Raw genomic sequence first — 11,388 nt, 5'->3', positions numbered from 1 at the left:
GGTCAGCTGCCCAAACCACGTCACCTGTCTCCTTTTGATGTGGAGGAGTAGCAACTCTACATTCAGCCTCTCCTGAATGACTGAGCACTTCACCCCATTTCTGAGGCTGAGCTCAGACACGCTTCAGAGGAAACTAATTTCTGCCACTTGGAGCCACGATCAAGAGAGAAGCTTGGTGGGTGTTCCTATTCAGTTCCACTCACAGTGATATTAAATACAAATCCTTACTTAGTAAAACAGAGCATGACAATTAAGAACTTCAAAAATACATAATGTTCATGCTCACTCATTTATTTAGCCAGAACACAGGTTCAGATTCAGTTATTTCTTAAAGTTTCTCTTCAATTTAATGGTTTATATAATTTAAAGTAATGCAAAACTGCATAAATTGATTATTCAACTAAGTAAACAAAACCAAACGGCCTCTCTGTACTGGTCATCTTCTGTTAAGCAGCTCAGTGCTGTATTTGAGAGTGTACACTTGTTCTTTGATGTGCGCATCCATTTCCTGAGCTTTGTTCTACCTGGCTGTGGGCTTTCTCATTACTCATTACATAGAGGCCTATTAAACCACACAGCCCTGTAGATGGATCAGAGAGAAAAGATCAGGGCGTGCAGGGGCGGAGCCAGCGAGGCGGAGTGGAGATAATCAAACACCGTGTCTTCACGCCTTGCTGTGGCTTCTCTTATTAGAATACTGTAATAGCGCTTCTAATGAGCTACGCTTTACTGCTGGCTGATATTGCTAAGATGATGTGTACACACCGCATAGAGAAGAATGATACATTTAATCCCCTCGATGAGTCCGATGAAAGTGTTAATCTGTATTCTCTGTGCACATACACTGTAAAACCTGACAAGTTAAGTTAACTCAAATGATTTGGGGAAACCGATTGCACCAATTGATTCAAGTTTTATAACTTAAACAGTTTGGGGTTATTTAAGTACTTTATTAGAGTCCCAAGAACCCAAAGCAAATATGATAATGTAACTCAAATGCATTATGTTTATTTACTCATTGTATTTAGTATGTTTCAACTTAAACCATTAAATTTCTTGTACTAAGATGCTGTATTTATTCAAACTTATTTAAAGTGTTACATGCTCATATTCAAATTAAGTTAAATTAACTTAAATAGTTGTATTTAAACAACTTAATCCAATTGGGGAAACCGATTGCACCAAATGGTTCAAGTACTATTAACACAAAACCAAGCTATTATTCTTTCCATTCAGTTTTTATTAACTTTAACTGCAGAGAAAATACAGAATGAATACAACCATACTTTCAGTCATAACCTATGACTGCTAAAGCCATTATCAAATAACAAATAATTAGGCATTTTAAAACTTGCACTTTTAGGGAATTTTGAATGTTTTTTGTAGCATTTTGAAAATCGATTAAATGTACAAAACACAAATTTAGTCATGTAGACCTGATACATAGGTGTACATCATAAAAAAACAATAGTCTAGAGGCAATTAGAGCCATAACAATCACAATTTTAAGTAACATTTAGTATAATAATGAAATCACATGCACTACAGCAATGCAACTATAGAAAACAGCTGAACTAAGGATGTCACTAACAAAAAGTATTCTCAAAGGTATTTGTGGCTTCGCAACAGTTTTGCCCAGACCTCGAGTGAACTGGCACTCATCACACAATTAAAAAATAAAGCATGAAAGTATACTGTACATATTGACTAATTATCAGTTATCTCGCAAAAGATTTCCATGTAACTAAAATATGTTTTTAGAAATAAGCTTAAGATTACACACTATGTGAAGATTTTTTTCAATCACAAACAAAACGTCAAATATGGATTTTCTCCTTATTCTTAGCTTTCTCCACATTGCCTTTTAGAAAGCTAATTACCCAGAACAAATAAAACTATTGAAGCCATTCACAGATAACTGAAAAAGCACGAATATAGTGACCAGTGAAAAACAAACATCATCTGCACAAGCTCATTTTTTAGTGTCTGCAATTTTGGTTTTAGTTGCTTTCTCTCATCGTCTAGCTTCAGCAACACTACTTGAATGAACTCAAAAAAGCCAGTATACTTCATAGGATAGCTCAGATGCAGAGCATAGATTAGCCCAAACAAAGACACCAGGGCATCAGTCCATGAGTGATGAGTCATAACAAACTGATCTTCAAGTTCTATGAACACTTGGCGTGGTGAGAAAGGAACTCCTCCAGGCACCTCCTCTTCATCGACATCAGCAACCAGAGCAATTCTATGGCTTCATAGAACTCAATTTCACCCTAAGATATAATACAGAGTGCACAATTATTCATCTGTAATATCTCTGTTAAAAGCATAAATACAAATGTTCAGGCACCTTTCTTCAGTTTTTCAAATTCTATATATCATAACATGTTTTAAGTTGACAGTGAAGGTTCATTTTTCATTCATCCAGGTAGTCAAATCAAGGATGAAAGAAGTTTATAAGTCATTCAACTTCACGTCTTCAACTTTCAACCCAAGTCCAGATGACTTATAAACTCCTTTCAACCTTTTTTAAATTCAAATGTGCAAATTATTGTAATACCAAAGTACCTTGCATGTTTTGAAAATCTCTGAGGTACATTGGTAGGCCGGCCAGAACTGCTGTTCTAGTTGCATAGATGTCATTTGTGTCCTTGCAAAAAAATGTTCATGCCTTTTTAATTTGTCATTTATTAAAATTATAAATATATATTTTAACTCAAAGGTACAGTTTTTAAATTTAACCCTAACCCTTGTGCGTGTTTTTTATTTTGACAGCGAATGCGCACCTGCGGACCACTTATGTGCAGCCCTGGTTATTTAGCTCATCATATTGCAGCCACAGAAATTCTTTTGTCCATGAAACCATGAAGCTGCACTTTCTTTTTGCCTTATAGTCTGATTTGTCATAACTTCTCCGTTTTGTGGTAAGCTTTTCTTTGGCTGTCACTTCTTCACCCTGACCTGTCTTATTTGGCTCAGCAGAACTGAAATGCTTTTACACACTCACTCACATAAGCTCAGCGATTCTCTGCGCGATCAACCTCTCACATGTTTAAGCTTGCTGCGGGAGATTTCACTTGTCATGTTTGCATAGTAAGCTAACGATTAATAAGACGATGTCAGAGGAATTGGTGCACAAATGATCATCACTCACAGATCAGTGCTGTCGCTCTCTATACACAGTTCGCGCGATTGCAAAGTGAAAGCAAAAAAACAAGCGCAAATTCAAACGCGACTTCAATATGTCACATATTGACAGTGGCTCACCGATGCCAATGACATAATTACCCAGCTACATTTCTGAAAGAATGCAAAAGCATTGACATATATTTTTCCTTCCTACAATAGCCCAACGGGCAGGGAAGAGATAGATTTTGGTAGCCCGACTGAAAAAAATCGCTAGCCCCAGGACGTCGGGCTAGCGATATTGCAAGCCCTGTATCTGATTGAGGAATCACTCATCTTTGGAAAAGAGAGTTTATTACAGAGAAATGTCTCTTTCCAAAATAAAAGCTATACTATCCGCTTCTTCTGGGCTATATTCTCAGCAGCATAAGGAGAATCATGTGCTAACAGCTGTCTAAATGACTCGGCTAAAGTTAGTAGCATGCTTGCTTTTTTTTCTGCTTCCACTTGTCTTTGCACTAGGATGATGTCGGCGTAAATGTGCAGTCATATTCGTTGTGTTCCCACTAGTGCTTTCAGGTTAATCTCGTTGAAATGACCTTAACACCACAACACGGCAAATCTCCGTTAACGAGCTACCGCCGATCGCTCCGTGCATGGGGCTAGACGGCCAACACCTTAACGAGCTAACTGCGCTAACACACTAGTTCACACCAATGTAATTGAGCATTGCATGGCACATCCAACATACTGTTTTACTTTAGTCCATGACTCGCTTACCTTCAGGGTCATACGTCACATGAAGACCAAAATAATTCCAAACGCCAGATCTGAATGACGTTCAATTTGCCTGTTGCAAGTAGAGCTTAACTTCTGTCTCGCTAGCTTGCCCTGCGCTCTTCCTTCTGACTATGCTGTCTGTGTTGAGCGCTCAGTGGATCTGCGCTCGACAGTGCAGCCTAGGCGGAGTAGTCGAACACAGATTCACTGAGCGCTCTACACAGACAGCATCGTCAGAAGGAAAATTGATAAAATAAATTACAAATGTTGTATTGTTCGATACATATGCGTACCGAACCGAAAGCACTGTATCGAACGGTTCAATATCGATACGAATATCGTTGCACCCCTAATATATATATATATATATATATATATATATATATATATATATATATATATATATATATATATATATATATATATATATATAAAAACAAACACATAACAATGGCAACTGCCAAGCAAGCAGAATAATAATTAGTATCTTTTAAATACCTGTTTTCCATATGCCGACAAAAGCTGCTCCATCCTTTCACCGACCCGTCCAGTTTTCCTCTTTTTGTAAAGTCCAGTCAGCTGAGGAGCATAATCATCCAGCGCAGCATAAAACACATGTGGCAGATTCTGATTGGTGATCCGATGAAATTCAAAGTAGAGCTGAAGAGAATTCCAAAAATATTATAAGCAAAACACAGCATACTATATGAGCAGCAAATGTTATATACGTAGTTGTACTTACCTGTGTCTCATGAAAGAGTGCTGGCCATGGTCCCTCACCTGGCAAAATTTGAGGTTATTGGATGAGGGCGATTAACTTTGTCAGAATGTTGGTATGGAAAGTGCAGAATTGCTCTGTTTAAGTCTTCTAAGTTAAAATATCTCTTAGAAATCAAACCTTTAAACAATGTGCCAACTCCACTGAAATGACACCTTCAAACAGGTCGTGTAGGAAGTCAGGTGGGAAGCCTGTGACAGGATGAAAGAAAGAGAGATGGTCAGAAGGAACACAGGTGTTTTTAACACCATAGTTTTCCTTAATGTCATCATTCTGAAGCTCTTGCACAATAATTATCATGAGCATCTTTTGTTCTCATTACATAATTCCCTGTAACAGCATTTTCTGTTTGCATTTCTGTTTGGGTGGCATGACAAAACCTACAGAAATATGTAGACCTGAAACTCTCATTGAAACCAGCAAGTCCATGGGCAGAAGGTTGTCTGCCACAACAGAGTAGACAGTGCCTTTAAGACATTCACCAAGAGTCTCAATGTAGGCACCTACTTCTTCAAGAGTTTTCAGATCATTTAAGAGTGGTGACAGCATTTCCTTACACCCAAACTGGCGTACATCATTGGAATTGCACAGCAGAGCAAGCTGGGTGCAGTGTAGAGCAGAACAAGATTTAACTGGAAAGTTTTCCAGTGTCCAATAAACTGCAAAGACTTTATGTATTTTCTTTGAGGTACCAAGTGGGTTTGTGATCAAAATCATCCACATAAAGTATCATTGACAATTTCTGTCCCTCTTGTGACAGTAGAACATTTTCCTGGTAGTAGGATCCATCACAAAATGACATGAAATGTCCAGGAATCTGTGTGGGTGCTTGTTTAATTTCTTCAAGCACATCATTTTTTTTCAACAACAATTGCAAAGATGTGAGAATAGGCACATACATATAAGTGTGCTTTGACGATTCAATTAAATACTCCACAGGTTTGACATATGGAAAATTTTCTTCATAATATGATTTCCTCCTCTTTGCTGTAGATAGTGGTCCTTCAGATGTGACACATTTATGTAAAACATTACTATCAGAAACTGCCTGACAAATCTCATCCACCAGTTTGTCCGTATATGTACAGTTGTGCTTTTTCAGTATATCTACAACTGATTTTCTAACCAAAGGTTGTGATAACAAAAACAACTGATCAATATGCTCAATAATCTCCTGTGTTGCTCTCTGGGACACATGGAGAAGGGTCTGCATTTTCAAGAAAAATCCAGCCAGATTGTATTGCAACTGCTTTTCTAAACCCTCAATTCCACTGATTTCACTGGTGGATGCCACTTGATTGTCATCTGATGACTCCATTGAATCAAGCTGCATGTCATCTTTTTGTTCTACATTTATAACACTTTGCACAATGCCTTCATTGTAACTTGTTGAATTTTGGTGGTCTCTGCATTTGTGGGCATTGAAGGTTGAGTAGACATTGGTTTTAAAATTGCAGTTCTTGAAAGGACATGGAACAGTTTCTTTTCGTTTTAAATGCCCCCTCAGATGGATAAACATTTGGCTTTCAATAAATGGCTGCTTAAAATTACACATAGAGCAACAAAATCCATAATTATTCAAATCTGGATAAGAACCGTCTTTTCTTTGCGTGGGAGTGTGCATTGTTGACATGTGTATCTTTAATGAATTAAATGTATTAAATGTACACATGCATGTGTTGTAGAGACAGGGTAAGGGTGAAATTGTGGAGTACTGACCATGGTTGAGCCGATAATGCTTCAACAACATGACTTGTATGGCAGTAGAAAAACTAGACAAACTACACAACTTGCAATTCCACATTTTGATACCAAATCGTTTTAAAATCACCTTTACTGGTTGTCTTTAGTGCAGTGCTGGATGATCTCTCGGCATGCTACTGCTCCTTCAATCGTCAGACTGTAATAACACAAAAGCCATGAGGACAGAAAGCTAGCAGAACAGTTTTTACTTTTACTTCACTTAAAAACAGTCAATCTGAATAACACAAGCTTGGAAAACAGTAAGATTTATTCTTGCACTACAGTTCATTTTCAATTCAGGTTGGTCAACTACTCTATACGTTATAAAATAATAAAGCAATTTTACACAAGTGAAGTACACAATAGGCTAACCCTTGGAAAGTACAGAGTCAGAAACGTTTAGGTTTGGTGCAGTGCAGCTTTGAAAAGGTAAATTATTTCGCGACTAAAATGCCACTAACCATCATATTCAAAATTTGTGAAGGCGAACTTGTCCGTTAAACTCTTAAAATTAACACTAAATAAATTTTCTACTATTTTCACTGTGTCAAAAGTAGGCTACATTTGAACTTGATAAAGGTCAGAGTCAGAAAAGCGTAAACACTGATTTTACCAAAGGTTTTGTGGCATGCAGTTTGCAAAAATCAGACTACTTACCAACTATTGATTGAAACAAGCAACCAACCGTTAATTTTTTAAATTGTGAAGGCAGACTCCATACAGCGCTAGGCGGGAATTGTGTGCTGGCAAGCTAAGTTACGAGCTACTACAACAAAGTAGTCTGATAAATTACAACGAAGTACAACTAAAACAAAGCAGTCTGATAAATGTACGTTTTGTATGCTAGAAGTAAGCATTAACAAAAAAACATAAAAATAACTTTATCTTGTACTTTCCACTCTCTTGACGAGGCTCCTGTCTCATGGCCGACAAGTCCAGGCAAAACACTGGGGGCGGGGCTGTGGATGATGACTAATACAAATGAATTAGCACAACTTAAACAGTTTAAAGCAACAGTACTTAAAACGTTACAAAAACATAATGTGTACTTATTACAATAAAGTTATTATATCATATGTATACTTTTGGGTCTACCTAACACACTTCATGAAAGTTACTTTAACTATTTTTCAGAACTGAGTAAGAACAACTTACTTCTTTTAGTAAGATGCACTGTTGGGTTTTACAGTGTACTCATTGATATCATTGCTTTCCCTTCTTATCAGACAATGGACAGCAAAAGCACCAAATACTTATTCTTAAGCATAAACTTCAAGTAAGAGGTTAGTGTTACAAACATGAAATGACCAAAAAATGGGAAAAGTTTTTATACTTGAGAATGATTCCAACTTTCAAATGTCAAACATTCTGCATTATGAAGTTTTGCATTTTTTAAGAGACACAATGCGCCACAGCAGCTTAGTCCCATTCATTTATAACGTTTCTTTTTGTTTATGTGACACATAAATCTGTAGCTACAGGGGGTGAAGAGTAACAACACACTCTTACAATTCGATGCAATTCGGTGCAACAGTCCTGTAATAAGTTCTACCTTTGAGAAGCTAAAGTTGGAATTGTGTTAGAAAGAAGCTGTCTCACTGAGGCCATGACTGAATGTGTTGTTACTGGTGGTTTTTTAATAGCAAAAAATGCAACACCATTGAAAGCGCCACCAGTTTTTTAAAGTATGTGTCAGATTATTTTTTGCAGGAGTTGGTATTTAACTTTCATAATCAACATTCATTTTTTAAAACAACCCTAACAAACAATAATATAAACTTACCGCAATACTGATATGACCACTGAAGCTCCTGACACACAGCTTTTATGCTGATGTTAATACCAGAGGTGGCTTGAAACATTATTTTGAATGACTTCAGTTCCACTGTACACAGCGTCTATGAATGTTATTTACTTAAAAACAAACAAATAACTGTCAACAAGCTGTTTAGCTGTTCAAATCCATACCATGAAGCTCCTGACATGCAAGTTAATGCCAGAGGAGATTTGGAGTTTTCACTTCTTGTGTCCGCAGAGCGTTGGTGACTTTTATGCACCTCAGCACGGAGTCACCTGTAACGTCATGTGGCCTGCCACTTTGTGGCTTACTTGCTGTGGTCCCTAAACACATCAACTTTTCAATAATGTTACTTAGAGTTGATCATGAAACATCTAGCAGGGAAGAAATTTTACAAACTGATTTGCTGTTAGTTCCACTCTAACTCACTGAGCTCTTTAGGAGGACTCATTCTTTCATGAACGTTGGTAAAGGTAGACTGCATGGCTAGCTGTTTGATTTTATACACCTGTAGCAAATGGACTGAAAACACTAGGTGTGACCGAGTTGAGCGCTTATTTTTCCAATAGTCCAGAGGAAAATAAATGGATCTTCAGCAGCTTATTGGTCTGCTGTTTGGCAGCAAGATGCCAATATCTAGTTATATGTAGCATGCACTTTCACTAAAAGAAACTGGATGAGCACTAAAAATGAACCAACCAATGCACCCTCATACACTGAATGATTGGTTGTAATGTGCAAAAGATCATACTATGTTTGCACTACACAGGAGAACATGTGTTAGTGGAAGCCCTGCAACAGACCAGCAACCTGTACGGGGTTTACTCTGTCTCACCTAGTCCATCTTTAATTGAATAAAGGGATGGATGTTAGTAGATTAAATCGAATATGACATTAAACCTTTTGACCAATTTTTGTCCAATGTAGAAACAGTAGTTTTAAACATAGTTAATTTATTGTTCATTTTTTTTAGATTATTTTATTGTTAACTAGGTTTACAGGCTGAAAGGGAAACTGTTAGGTAGGTATCAATGATGCTCTAAAGAGCCTTTAGCATTATAGATATTCAGCTGATTATTATTTAATCCATCCATATAAGTGAAGGACTTTGGCAAAAAAAATGAAGAAAACTTCAAGAACATTAAATACATGCAGCGTGGACGTTTTTGAGAACAAAATGCGGTCCCAATAAAAATAACATTTACATGAAGACTGAAGGAGCAAGCTTTTGGAAAATAAGCTTTGAACAATAAAAGACATTCTGCGTTGCAAGTCAAAGTAAACTAAATATAATCCCCTTATTTCACTCATTAAAAAAATCCATTTTAAATAATGTGTTCTTCTGTCCTACATTTAACTAAAATGGTCTGTTGGTTGTGGAAGTGTTCTGCAAATGCAAAAATATGAATATGTCTGGCGATAGTGATGATAAATAATTCAGAAAACCTTTAATTTGTCATCCAATTAAAATTCAGCATACATCAAACTAAGTTACCATCTATTTCCTCTCATTCACTTAATTAGAAACCAGCTCAGCCATGTGATATAAAAGGCAGGACACTAATATACGAAGCTACAGGCTAAATTTCCTATTACATATGTAGCGGACCAGTATCCACCCCGTTGGCCCCTCTAAGTTCTGCAGATGAAGATAGCAAGGTGACAGGGTGGCCAGGGAGCGGGGCAGGAGGTTGAGATGGCGATCAGGTTTTTATAAATCTCATTTCTGCTGCTGATTTATCAGCTCGCCCCGGTCCCTGTCATCCACACACACATGTGACCAGCATGGCAAAAGGCTAACTCATTAGTCTGCCTCATCACAGTGGGAGGTTTTTGCAAGCGAGCACACTCACACCCACATGCACACGCTCTTCCTTTCGTCTCTTCCTCTTTCTTTCCTCGCCTATTTCCCCCCATTCTCCAATCAGTCTCTTTCACTGCTGCTCTGCCTTGCCTCATTTTCCTCTTCTTGTTTCTTCCTTCATTCGCTCAGCCTGAGTTGTGGCCTCTCCATCCAGGATTTAATTAAAGCAGTTTAAATGGCCAGGGGTGATCCTCATCATGTCATCCTCTTCCTTTTCTCTTTTTCTCTGGAGGTTAATATCAGCCTAATCCACTCTGCCCCCCTCCCTAAGCCCTTACTCAATAATGCATAGCTTCTCTCTGGCCACCTAGAGTGGCTGCGTTGAATGAAGGCAGAGCGTACAGGCTCACCTTCATAAAGTCAATGACAGTCACACCCACAGAATTCTGTATGTTGGATTAACATACACAGTGCATAATCTTGCTGATTCGCATTGTGTTGTTTGTGGTTCTATGTTAGGGGCCCTGTTTTTTTAAAACAAAAGTTTAGAGATTTTATATTTGAACTAAAGCTAGGATTATAATTTCTCTGCCAGTCCGCTCGGGTCCGCATGATGTAAATTTTGTCATCAGATGGTGGCAGGAAGGTTAGTGCAGATGTCCTGCCTGTTTTTTTGTGACCGTGCAGAGACGTCAGCAGGGAATTTACATTACAACGAACCAACAATCAATGCACCGTTGGCGGCAGACCTCAAATAAACTTCAAAGAAGTGTAACAGGGATGACTGCTCCTTCTGTCCATGTCCAGGTCTGCAGTGGAGAATAACCGAGGCCGAAGTGCTAATACCATTTGTTAATATCCAACCACCCATCAATAACTCGCCTCTCTCATATCAAAACAAAATACTTTGCATTGAATTTCATGTTGGTAAAGACAGAAAAATTCCTAAACAGCAAGAGGGAGCCAAATTTGAGGAAGCTGTAAGTGACAACTGTGTGACGTGACCAAAAAGCTCCTGTTATAGCGCTTCATCAAGTGTTCTCCTTTAGATGCCTCAGGACTTTGCACTAGCCCATGCCTCTTGAAGCACAAATTTATAATATGCAATTCAAAGAATGTTGAAAAATCTTCCTTGTCACACCCCTGACATGATGTGTCAGCTTCAGTCCTGGACACGGTGGACTTGTCAGCTAAAAGCTGCTGCTTAGTCTTCAGGTTCTAGAGGGATAGTCAGCTCTTGTTACCAGCGACGATTCACAACATTAAAGGTGTTGAATTTGACACATATGTGGATGTCAGTGGTTAACTCAAGTTCACATGATTACAAGTGGTAAGAATGAGTCTTCCAAAGGTGCACAA

At 38.0% G+C, this 11,388-nt stretch overlaps 1 long non-coding RNA gene across 2 annotated transcripts; it reads right to left on the bottom strand.

Annotated features, from left to right (window-relative positions):
* Positions 1-4,384: 4,384 nt before the first annotated feature.
* On the bottom strand, positions 4,385-7,521 carry LOC308399871. Of its 2 annotated transcripts, none has more exons than XR_013972259.1 (5): positions 7,085-7,521; positions 6,516-6,584; positions 4,805-4,875; positions 4,649-4,686; positions 4,385-4,566 (listed from the first exon to the last, which is right to left on the bottom strand). It is a non-coding gene; the product is annotated as an uncharacterized lncRNA (long non-coding RNA). The 2 variants fall into 2 exon arrangements; XR_013972260.1 differs by having other exon boundaries at positions 7,320-7,521.
* Positions 7,522-11,388: the final 3,867 nt, after the last annotated feature.

This window comes from Rhamphochromis sp. 'chilingali', assembly GCF_963969265.1.
Source record: "Rhamphochromis sp. 'chilingali' genome assembly, chromosome: 7".
NCBI lineage: Eukaryota > Metazoa > Chordata > Actinopteri > Cichliformes > Cichlidae > Rhamphochromis > Rhamphochromis sp. 'chilingali'.
Note: the sequence above shows the minus strand (reverse complement) of the source record. Positions and strands in the feature narration are given on the sequence as shown.